Raw genomic sequence first — 12,525 nt, forward strand, 5'->3', positions numbered from 1 at the left:
AAAAATCCTAGAAGACCCTAGGGGTGGGGGTGGGATTTAAAAATCCACTCAGAGACACTAACAGTTGATTTTGCCCTTCATTAACTCCTCTTCTGATGTTATTAATGGGAGGAAGGGTGGAGTTATGAAGTGCCATTTAAATTCTAGACAAACACTAGATTTATAGTTCTATTGTGTAATATCATTGTCTAACACCTAAAATGATTTTCCTATCGGGAAATAGAGACTGGGTGGTGGGGTGGCAAGCAGAGGGAAATTCATGGATTAAAATGCATTTGGGTGACTCTTTCAGACAGGTTATTTATGCACAATTTTGCTCCTTACTCTCTGGATTAAAAGAAAAAAAAGTGGGCGGGGGGTGCTATCTTAGCTGTCGCAATTCCTGGACTGCTTACACATTAATAATGTTCCAAAAATGCAACAGACTTTGTTTTCGCTGCTATCGCGTATGCCAGGCATCTGGGGTGAGACGAGGAAAATGGGAACCCGAAATGAAAGCCTCCTGAAATTGTGGGATGATGACAGTAGCTTTTGATTGCAGGGACTGAGCCTGACATCCCTTTTTAGTTACAAAGGTTCAAAATTTAAAAGGAGTGCATTAAAAAAGTGGGGGGAGACTGGTTACTACACACCACAGTTTAAAAAAGGAAGAACACATGTCAGGACCTAGAGGAAATGACAAGGCAGATTTGCAATAATTGAGCCTTTTTTTAGTAGATCCAGCTATGCGGTGTGACTTGACTTAAACATTCGAAGGAGTTGTATCCACTTCAAAGTGGCCACCCAGGGAGCCCTTGCACAACTCCAAGGTGTGAGTGGTCTTTCGGAACATTTGGAAGCATCCTTTGGAGTTAACTTCAGGGTTACTTAATGAGCCACAACAAATTTTAGGCTCACGACTATAGCAATGACTGCTTTCCCTCCCACAAAAACTAGAATTTCTAGCCACTTCTTAGCCACTTTTATTCTACTAATTTAACTTTGAAAACTTGGAATTTCCCCCAAAACATCACAGTTAAAGTTCTTTTAATGAAATTCCAAAGCACAGGTCATTAGCGGTAACGATATCAATATTTATCAGGCTACCTGGGATGTGCAAACACTTTATATACAGCCTTTTCTTGTCCTTTTTTTCATTCTCCCAATGAGGAAACTGAGGCTCAGAGAGAGCTTAAGCAACTAGGTCAAGGCCCCACAGTTAAAAAGTGTCACAATTTGATTTGCAGCCAGGTCACCTGCCTCCAAAGCTCACGCTTTTTGCCCTGTGCTATGCCCAAATGAGCACGCCTCACTTTTGTCTTTTTTTCTTTTTGTTTTTTTTAAGCAATGGCATTAGCCCTGTAAACGCATATTGAGCCACAAAGGGGCCACTTCGAAATCACAGTGCTCATTTGGTTATACACATTCTTTCTTCCACGTTTAAAGCCTGTCACAATGTGTTATTGGTCCCACCTCATCTCTTATGTCGCAGAGAAAACGTTTACAACTGAAAATGCTAATGGGATGTCACCCGAAAATGAAGATGGCAAATGTTAATATTGCCATTGAGAACAATGATGCCTAGGAACTGGCGGTGGGGGGAGGGAGGCCAGGCTCCCACGTGCGCCCCCACCAGCATCCAGCATCTCCAGGGGGCTGGGTTAGGGAGCCTGGTTCGGAAACAAAGCAATGCTTTGTTTCAGAGCATTTCCTCCCCCTGAAATTCACGATTAGGTTCAGAAAAATGAAAGGAGAGCACGTGATGTTTTCAAGTTTATCACGGGGGTTTTAAATAAGTTTGGAAAATACTCCAAGGAGGAAGGCATCGTCTGGTGCCGCGTTCTAGAAATCTTTGCCTCCCCACGAGAAAACGCTGCCTGGTGAAAGCCAGTGGTAAGGAGGTCAACGAAAACACATCTTCAGTGCCCACTGTTTAATAATTTAATGCAAACCCTCCTTCTTATGCCTCTAAAAATCACTCTTGTTCTTAGAGGGGAGCCAGAGCCGGGCAGCAGCCTCGGGGCACAGACAGGCACGTGCGGAGTTCCAGAGGCTGCAGACACTCAAACCTGCTCCCTCCTCTCACTGAAACCCGGAGGCCAGACAGCTGTAAATGGCAGGGGTGCTTTCCCAACAGATTTGTAGCCTCCGTGTCAACAGTTGGGTTTAAGAAATGGCTCCGTCATGCACCAGCCTATTGTTTGATTAGAGAATTTGAGTGTGGCCTTGGGTCTCTGAAAAAGTCAGGGTGGTCCCTTGTTGGCTGGGTGAAATAGGCACTCAGAAAGCTCTGTGTGTTCCAGCACTTCATTCCCACCCATCCTACTCCTAGATCTCCCTCCCAGTTTTCCTCCACATTCATCTTATTTTCAATTTATCTGTGACTAGATAAGATTCATAGGCTCCAGGGACCATGCCTGTTTATTCACCAGTGTGTATATTCAGCATACAGCGTAGTATTTGGCACGTGTTAAGAACGTAGTGAATGGCCCTGGCTGGTATGGCTCAGAGGTCAGAGCATCCGCCTGCTGTCCGGAGAGACCTGGGTTCGGTTCCTGCTAAGGGCATGTACCTCGGTTACAGTTTGTCTCTGGTCCTGGTTGGGTCGTGCAGGTGGCAGCCACTCGATGTGTCCCTTTCCAGTTGATGTTTCTCTCTCTCCCCCTCCCACTCTATCTGAACAACAAATGTCCTCAGGTGAGGATAAAAAAAAAAAAGTGAATAAATAATACAAAAGTCTTGCTGTGTCCTGCTCAGGGCTCTGAGCTGGTCATTACCCAATCATCTGTGTTCAAGGGGTCAAATTCCAGAGAGAGGTCAAATTCCAGAGAGAGCAGGAATGTCGATTTTCAGAGATGCACATGCACAGGCACTGACCACCGCCAGGCCCTCCTTGCTACCATTTGGAGCATACCACTATTTACCCTGCCTGCTTCTTGGAAGAAAATTGGTGTTTGGAGGGATCCACCAATTCTTGTTCTGGAAATACAAAATCTGGGCTTTCTCTATGGCTCAATCTGGGACTTGGACCCCCTGAGGCAGAAGCCAAGGAGGAGTAGGCCCTGGACAGCAGCCAGTGCCATCAACATGGTCTGCAGGGATCATTCTCCAGGAGGGGTTCTTAATCCTAGCCACAGAGGCCAGCCCTTAGATGGGCCCGAGAAGAGAAGACCAGCTTCTAGGTGGGAAGTGATGCGTTGTGAGCAGAGAAGCATGAGACGGGGGATGCCAAAGCTAAGAGAAGTAGGAGCAGGTGTGAGGCCTGGACAGACCCAGGAGTCAGCACGAGACAGGTCCCGTATGAACAAAGAACCCTTCCAGTGAATCTCATCTATGCCCCCATTGTGACATGGAACACGTGTTCTAGTCATATTTCCTGGCCTATAAAATAGCTGATACTACAGGGACATTATCCAAAGCAGAGAAGTCAAGTAAGCAAAACAGAGGCCGCGGGGGTCAGAGAAGGGCATAGAACAATAGTTCTCATTAGAACATTAAAGTCACCTGGGGAGCTTTTGAAATCCATGGATGCTGGACTCCACCTCTAGAGATTCTTATTTAATTGGTTGGAAGTGGGACCCAAGCAGCAGTGGGTTGTAAAAGCTCCCACAGTGTTCTGGAGCACACTAGCCTAGATCGGGCCAAAGTGAACAGCAGGCAGGGAGAATATGCTCACCCACTTACCTTCTTGTGCTACAGCTGGGCACCCTCACCCCAGCTCATCCCAGGCACCTCGGCCTAGTACCAGCCTAGTCCTAGTCCAGAGAGTGAAGGAAGCTGATTCCAGTAGCTCAGGGGACTGGGTTCATTGGGATGGTCCCCCCCCCCCCCACTTTCTCTTTTTGGCAACCAGACAGTGTCCTAAATCAGTTGAAGACTAAAAGCCGTACATCACAATCAGAATGATAGAATTGGCATATAATTAGAGAGTGTAATGGAGGGAGGGAGAGAAAGAGACAGCGAGGCAGAGACAGAGAGAGAGAAACATCGATGTGAGAGAAACACATCGATTGGTTGCCTCCCACATGCACCCCAACCAGGGTTGGCAATAGAACCTGCAACCCAGGTACATGCCCTTGACCAGGAATTGAACCCAAGACCCTTCAGTGTGTGGGCCAATGCTCTAACCACTGAACCACACTGGCCAGGGCAAGTTACAGCATTCTTAAAGCTATAAAATGCACATGAGATACATCCTCTTGTATCTTTGGTCTCAGGGGACTGCTCAGGATGTTATACCTGAGTCCCTGGATTACTTATTGCCTACCTGTCACCTGATCGGGAGCCACATTCTGTCTGGATGGCAGCGTTCACAGCACAACCATATTACTCTATGTCCCAGACCTCACCAGTCTGGGAAGACCATACACAGTCATATCTCTTCAGCCAGAATAGAAGCCAGTTCAGTCTTATCTCTGCTTTTTCTACCTCTCTCCAAATATTGCCAAGAATTGGGTGGCTTCGCTGGCCCACACATCAGCCTCCTGATAGCTTCCTCCTGAAAAGAAATGAGAACTCTGGTGAGTCCTTGCAGGCCACCCTCCACACCTGCCCCACTGTCATGACTAACGTGGATTGCTTGTCTCCCTGCAGACACCTGGACAGACTAAGAAGGGAAAAGAGAAAAAGAAAAAAGAACTCTGATTTGCAAAATCATTTTAATAATATGACTATACCCATTGCCAATCTCAGATCTGCTGAGTCGACTTGTTTGGGTATCATCCTCCCACCTTGCCGTGGAGGCACCTCCAGCTTCTCACGTTTCAGAGTGGACAACGAGGGGAGGACACACCCCAGCCAGGCTGAGCACCCGCCTGCTTCAGATGGCTGGCCTGTGCAAAGGCCTGTTCAGCATTGACAGACAACCTGGTGCTGAGAGCTGTCTGCGTATGTGATCTCCATGGATCCCGTTCTCCAAATCCCTGCTGTGTTGTGTGCTCTGCCCATCTCCTGCAACACCACCTGTTACCCCGGCTGGATTTTCCGGACAGTGAATAACAGGTCTTAGTGCCGACCCCAAGGGATTCACAGAGATTCCCTCGGTCCCAACTTCTTGCCATACATGTAGGTTGGCTGCCACTAAGCATCTAGTCACCACTGTAGTTTAGATTTGGCCTTTCCAATAACCCTCAGCGAATGCCTCCTGAGCTTCTATTCCACAGTGGGGTAGGGGAGGCAGATGGAAAAGAGGAGCGTGTTCAGGCAAGAGCAACCACTGAGAGGTGCCAGGGGAGAGCAGAGCAAATACACCAGATAACCCTGCTTCCTGATAACCTTTTTGTTTTCTTTCCTCTTATCGCTAATTCATTGGGCCTGGAACATGGTGACTCAAACCCCTCAGTGGAACTGAAAATAGAAAGGCCAATACAGATTTTCCCACCCCAAGATGACTGATAATACGAAACCTTAAAACATTTAAGCATAGCATTTTTGATATTCCTAAGGCACTAAAAAGTTAAATTAAGCAGATATTTAAAACATAATTTAATTTACAAAAAAACTTTAAAGTATACACTTATAAAATTTTTTTCTTTATAAAAAATTTTTTTCTTTATTGATTTTAGAGAGAGAGGAAGGGAGAGAGAGAAACATCGATAAGAGAGAACATCGATTGGCCACCTCCTACATACCCCCCACTGGGGATTTGGCCCACAACCTGGGCATGTGCCCTGACCAGGAACTAAACCGGTGACCTCTTAGTGCATGGGTCGACGCTCAACCACTGAGCCACACTGGCCGGGCTAAAATTTTTTTCTCGATTCATTCCTTTTATTTATCACTATTAAAAATAATGCATTTTTTTCTAAATTTTATTTTTCAGTTACAGTTTACATTCAATATTACTTTGTATTGGTTTCAGGTGTATAATGTACTGATCTAATTTGTTGGAGGGCAAGGTTACAAGATCTTATAAAATAAGTAAATGCTACTGAACATTTCGTGAACTGAGTGTTCTCTATGTTAACTTAGCCAGCAAAGGCATAGGTTATACAAAGTTATTTCTGATATGTATCAACCATGAAAAACTATAAAATAACAATTTCAGTAGTTGCTGGGCCAGAGAAGAAACATGTCTCTATTTCTTACAAACTCTGAGATGCAGCCCCAAATCCAAATGCCAAGTATCTCTAAATGCACCTTCTAGTATTTCTTTTGTTATTGAGACACCATTGGAGGCCATTATTATTATTTGTTTTATTTCATAAGTATCATCAAAAATAATTTCATTATCAAAAGGAGGGAAGTGTTGGGCATCAGATGAGTTGATTATATAGAAGTTCGGTGATGGGTAATGGGGTTTGCTATACTATCTCCTTTCTCTATTTTTTCCCATCTTTCTTTGTCTGTTTCTATCTATGCATCTATATAAAATTTTCCATAATCAAAGTTTTTGTTTTAATCCTAGAAACCAAATGTAGGATATCAAGTGCCTGAATCTGGAGGGATTAGAGGGTTGGGATCATAATAGCCAGCAGTGGGATCAAACCGTAAACAGAGATTGGACTGCAATAAACTCCTGACACCCTTTAATGTGCCTGCTGGAGTGTAGTGCATGAGATGGTACCTACATTCAAAGGTTCAGAGATGGAGCAGACTCGGGGAAATAATTGTCAATACAGCTTCGAAAATGACTAAAGTAGCTTTCAGAACTTTATTACTACTGTGGATATCCCCAGGGATACTAGACACCCCAAGATGAAAGAATCTATAATAGACAATATTTTGTTATTTTCCTTTGTGGACTAGTACCCAAGAAGTTAATTAGGATAAAGGGAGTAGCAATAATGGAGGCCCACCAATAACATCAGGAACTAAAGACTTCTGGTAGTATATGGTCTTTCTCTGGAGCCTGCCTCAATTAACAAGATCCTTTATAGTGTAGAAGTCTTGGATGTCTGAAATGAAGAGCAACGGACCAGGCAGCAGAGCCCAGAGTGAAGGCCAGCCCAGGCAGCAGTGATGATGTCTGCTTCTCGCTGCCTCTCCCGCAGTCATGTCGTGTGTAGCGATCTCCAAGAACTTGCATGTGTAGGGCTGTTTGCCAAATTCGGGGTTTCCCACTGAGATCTACAGAAGTGCCGTTATTTTGTTTTGTTGAGAAATAAGCTATTTGTAAATGGATTTTAATACAGTGACTCTCCGAGTTGCTTCCTTAGAACCAACTGTTTAACGTTATCTTTTTTGACCTCATGGTCATCTTTCTTCCACATCACCCTCAGTGGAAGGCTGTTGGGTAGCACTTTTACTGAAAGTCAGGGTGATGTGGGAGAGAAGTAAAATTACACCATAGCCCAGCCAACTCCTTAGAACTGAACAGCAGCTATTTCTGTCCTAATGGTCGTTGGTTAGCCCTTTGGTTGTGGGTCTCACCCTGGCCACCTTTCCTCTGCAGTCTGTCCACCCTGCTTAGACCTTTCCCTGCCTCTCTGTGTCTGTTCCATCTCTTTCCCATAGTTACCACCAGTTAACACTCATGTGGAATCACAGAACTTTAGAAGCTAAAAGGGCCCTACAGCTCATTTAATCCAACCTTCTCCTTTAACAGACGAGGGAACAGAAACCTACAAGGTAAGGCAATCAGCCTGTGATATATCAGCCAAGCCAAGGCAGAGCTGGGCCTAAAAATGAGGTTTCCCTCCTCATCGAGCCCTCTTGCACAAAACTGTGCTGTTGCCATGGTTCTGAAGCTAGCAAGTCAGACTGATGTGAGGTGCTTGTGGATGGATGAATGCACAGCATCACACAATAGCTCTCTCTGGATGAAAAGAAAACCTGGCTGGTAATTGAAACCTCTGAACCACAAGCAAAGAAAGAAGTAAAAGGCTAGGCAGGCTGCTGCCCTGCCTGGGGGCTGGTGGGTGCAGGAGATGTGGGAAGTGGGTGGACAGAGACTTGGGTGAGGCCCTGGCTCCACTGAGTCCCAGATGGATCATGTGGGAAGCCCTTTGGTTGCCCGACACTGTTGTAGGCACCCTGTGGATTTTACATCACCCAAAGCTATAAATGGCTTTGCATTAAAAAAAAAAAAAAAAAAAAAATTACAGGTCTCCCACAGCCACAAAAATATGCTCCACCCAAAAAGAAGCCCATAATTTGGCTGCATCCAGCCGGGTTGAACAAAATCGGAGCCAAGGTTGCCCTGCATTGTCCTGAGAGGTGGCCTAGCATTAGCAAGATGAAAGAAATGTAAAATTACTCACAATGGGCTAGATTTTCTCCATAGGGAAAGCTCTCAGAGTTACACAGCAAGACCTTGGCATCAGCCAGGTAAGGTCTACTAGCCGCGGGAAAATCACTTCCAAGCTATTATTTATAATTGTATAGCATCTCACATTTGCAAATTGCCTAGCCATGCATTGAAGCAATTTCTTGTAACAATTCTGAGTGGGAGGTTGAGGATGTTAACCCTTCTTTTACTAAAACAAAGATATTGAGACAAATATACATCAACCGTGAAAATACCTGAACAGTCTAGACAGTCTATTTATTTTGGCCACGGCCTGTGGCCTGTGACTTGCCCCCTTTAGGATGACCAAATGTTCCAGTGTGTCGGGGACAGAGGGGTTTTCCTGGTTTGTGGGACTTTTAGAGCTAAAACCAGGACAGCCCCGGGCAAACCAAGATAGTTAGTCACCCTCTACACTGACCAATGTTGCCTGGACCCGGGTTCATTCCTGGCCATTTCCATCTGCATTTCTTAAATGAATTTGGCTCTGTTTTATTTTTTACCCTAATCTATTTTATCTTGCTGTGTCTCAGAAGGCAGAACCTGAAATTGAATTGTTTTGCCTTCTCGTGTTAGAATAGAATCCTTTAACAAAAGAGGTTTACTTCCTTTTTTACCAGCCGATTGTTCAGTGATGTTCCATTTAGGGAGTTCCCATGCCTATCACTGACCTCTGAAGGGTTTTATGTGTCCTAAAGATGGTTTAAAGCAGAACACACACAAGAGAATATGGTTTTATTTTTACATGAAGTAATCTGATTTGAGCACCATTCTCTGTCTCCCTAGACACAACGGTCACACTTTCTACCTGGGATATTTTCTTTGACAGGAGAGCATTTAAAGTTATAAAATTCAGATAGCCACCAGGATAGATATAAAGAAATCATTTGCCTCTGGCTAAGAAACCCTCGAGTCAAAATCAGCTCTAACTAAAGTCACAGACCATTTTATCACCAGCCAGGAGGATAGCAAAGAGCCATGCATGCCAGCATTGCTAATAGTGGGATGTCATAAATTGGATGAAGTTTTCATTAGCATTACAACATGAAAAATCCAGAAAGGCCTAAGAGAGACAACGTAACCACTGGCAGGGCCCGCTGATGTGAGGCCTCAGGGACAGGTGGGTGGGAAAGTGAGCCCTGAACACTTTGTGAGTTACAGGGACAACTCCAGATTAGCCTTTATCGGCAGAGCTCTGTGATTAATACATGCCGTTGCCCCGGGTGGGAGATAGCATGACCTCTTTAAAGAAGGTCAGGGGAGCATAGAGGGTGCAAAAAAGGAATCATAGATAACACACAGACAGCTGACTTAGGTACCGATTTCTGATGAGTCCTTTCAAGAATAAAGTAGAAGTAGGGTGCCAGGTAAGTTCAAGGCCAGATTGCACCTATAACTGGTAAAATGTCAAGGTGGCCTTACCCTAGAAACTTGTCCTCCAGTGAAAATAAAATACCACACCCCCTCCTGTCAGCTTCACCAGCACTAAGCCAATTTGAAAGGCACTAAATTCTGAACCCACCTTGGATCCCTGAATTTCCTAGTCTGCCCTACAAGAAAGGCTTCGAACATTTCTTATGCCAGGTACATGCTGGTCCAAAGAAAACCCTGCTTCCACCTCTGGGTACCAGGTTGTCTCTGGAGAACATATTCTTCAAAGTATTCATGTGTAAAGGGTAAGGATTAACACTGTGGGCTTTGAGGAAGGTATTTACAAGTTATAACAGTCCATCCAATGTCTAGAGGTGACTTCAGATCACCTTGAGGCATCTTTTTCCTCTCTTGCCTGGTCCTTGCATGGTTCCTGCCTGCTTGTCCAGGTGTAATTGTGTGCAGGCATCTGTTACCCTGGGGAAAAGGATGAAACGGATCTATCTGTGATCTGCAAAAGCCCATCGAGATGTTACTTGATCTTAAAGTATTTAGGTCTTGACACAGAGCCCAGGTCACAAGCTCCAGATCGTCCTTCTGTCCTGGTGAGTTTCTCCTTCGGGGCATCTGTTCTCTGGTGGATTGCTTCATCCTCACCTCAGCAGGTCCAAAGCATTGTCTGAGGCTTGGCTTTGACAACCACAGGAGCTTCTGTGGTCCTGGAACCTTGACTCCGCTCTGGTTCACACACAGCCTACACTGGGGGGTACATCAGGATGTAGCTGCCCTGGCTGGGCACCAAGAGTGTGCACCTACCACAGAGCCGGGGTCCATGGCACCAAATCAATAAGGACATCACTGCAGGGCAGGCAGTTCTGTTGGATTGTGCAGTGCCAGCCTTTGACAGCCCCCATTGGCCTGCTCGGGCCATGTGTCTACCTCTAAATTCATGACAATGGTTGGAATGATGGTATCTTTGGATTGGTCGTCTGGGGTCAGCGTACTCCCCAGTACAGCTAAGAGAGGGAACGGGCACTGGGGTTGTGCAATTGGCAGCCTCACTAGGACCGGAGGCGGGGGAGGGGCAAGTCCCCGAAGAAATGGAGGAGGATGTTATCAAACAAAGAGGGAAGCATTTCCTGCGGACTCTTCTCTCGGTGTTCTCTCCCGAGCCCAGCACACTGACCAGGTCCCGAGAGAGACCCATGATGAGATGACGTATCTCCCCTTGCTCTGTGGACGAGATTAACGTGACTCTACTGCACCCCCCTCGGCACATTATTCTATTGTCCTGCTAGTGGGAACACAACCTAGCTTTTCTTTAAAAATAGAATCGAGTCAGAAATTAATATAGTGGAAACTAAATTCTTCATACTTCCCCAAACTGGGTGATTAATAACAGGAGAGCTGAAGGAAATAGGTAAAGAAAGTGGCACCGTTTCCATTACACATAGAGGTAGCTCTCATCAGGGGGCCGTTCACTGATTCATATAAAATCCCAGAGTGGGAAGAGGCAAATACAGAAGTACGGTATTTCTTTTCTCTCTCCACCCCCCATTTCAGAAATTCAAGAAAAGTGATTGAGCCACCGTGGCTCAAGGACTGTCCTTGGTGGCTCTGTATATATCCAGCAGCCCCATGATCCAGACGCCTGTGCGTTGGGAGAGGAAGAGGGTGAGGTAGAATGGCCCTTTGAAGAAATCAGTAGTCCGAGCCCTAAAGAAAGGTTTGGTCGTGAGGCATAAGGGCCACTAGGTTGTCAGAGAGCTTTCCCTCTCCCTGACTTGTCCGGTCCCACAGCAATAAGAACAACAACAATAATAAGTATGCCGAACACGAGAACATCCCTCGGATTAGCGTGTTGACGGGAGAGAAGGGCTGTGCAATCATTTATAGCAAAGGTCGGACAGAACACGTCGTCCAAGCAGGAGGGATCGGAGTCCAGGAGAGCATCTCAGGAATCACTGGAATGCAATGAAACGAACTGCTCAGTCCCAAACGTTGCATCATCACCATGGGCTAGAACGTGGGATTTCCTGATTTGAACTAATAAAGCATACCAACACAGAAGCCAAGCCTTTGGAATTATAAGTTGTAAAAGTAGATAAATTGAATTGCATGTGAAAAAAAATTTTTTTTTTTTTCCTGAACAGGGCTTGGGGGGAAAGAGGCACCCCAGTTGCCTGAGCCACTCGTGAAGGATATGTCCTCTCACACAGCTCCTTAGCCTATATCCATGTTTGCTGAGAACAGGCAAGGCTGACGCCGCATCCACGTCCATTTGGCCAGTAGGTTTAGGTAAACAGTGTTCAGCAATGTTGCGAAGCAGGTCATTTAAGTTTGTCTTCATCCTCCCAGTGCTCAGGGCCCCGGCAGTGTGCTGCTTTTCACCAGCCTGGGAGGGGAGGATGTGATCTTGTCTTTCCACTGTAGGGTGAAGGAGCTGCAGTCATAACCTAAGAATGCTAACACTGTAAACTTACCTCTAAATAGCAAATGAAAGACCTTGCCCCTTTAAAATAGCATTGTAGGTAAAGAGGAACAGAGACAGTCGTCCCCAAGCCTCCCAGAATCACATCACACCTATTCCTGAAAGCATCGTGAAGAGAATCTTGTCATTTTAGGGCATGTGGGCTCCAGGGAAAGTGGCACTTCCTATTTTTTACTCCCCACAAGTTTCCACTGTTTCCAGAGGAAAGAATAGCCGAGGACTAGACTATGGAAAGACGGTGGCTCATTCGAAGGAGAGGCTGGGGCACAATGGCCTGGATGCCACCCCACAGGCAGAGGCGGTGTCCCTGCAGTCACTCTCTGCGTTAGCTCTCTCTCCTCCTCCTCAGTCCCTGCCATGGCACTGGTCTCCGTTCACTATGCTTCTCTCTCCCCCAGACTCCAGGGATCCAGATTCAAGCTCACCCCAAACCTCCTACCACCCGCCCCAGCACCTT

This window comes from Molossus molossus, unplaced genomic scaffold (assembly GCF_014108415.1).
Source record: "Molossus molossus isolate mMolMol1 unplaced genomic scaffold, mMolMol1.p scaffold_m16_p_20, whole genome shotgun sequence".
Classification (NCBI taxonomy): Eukaryota; Metazoa; Chordata; class Mammalia; order Chiroptera; family Molossidae; genus Molossus; species Molossus molossus.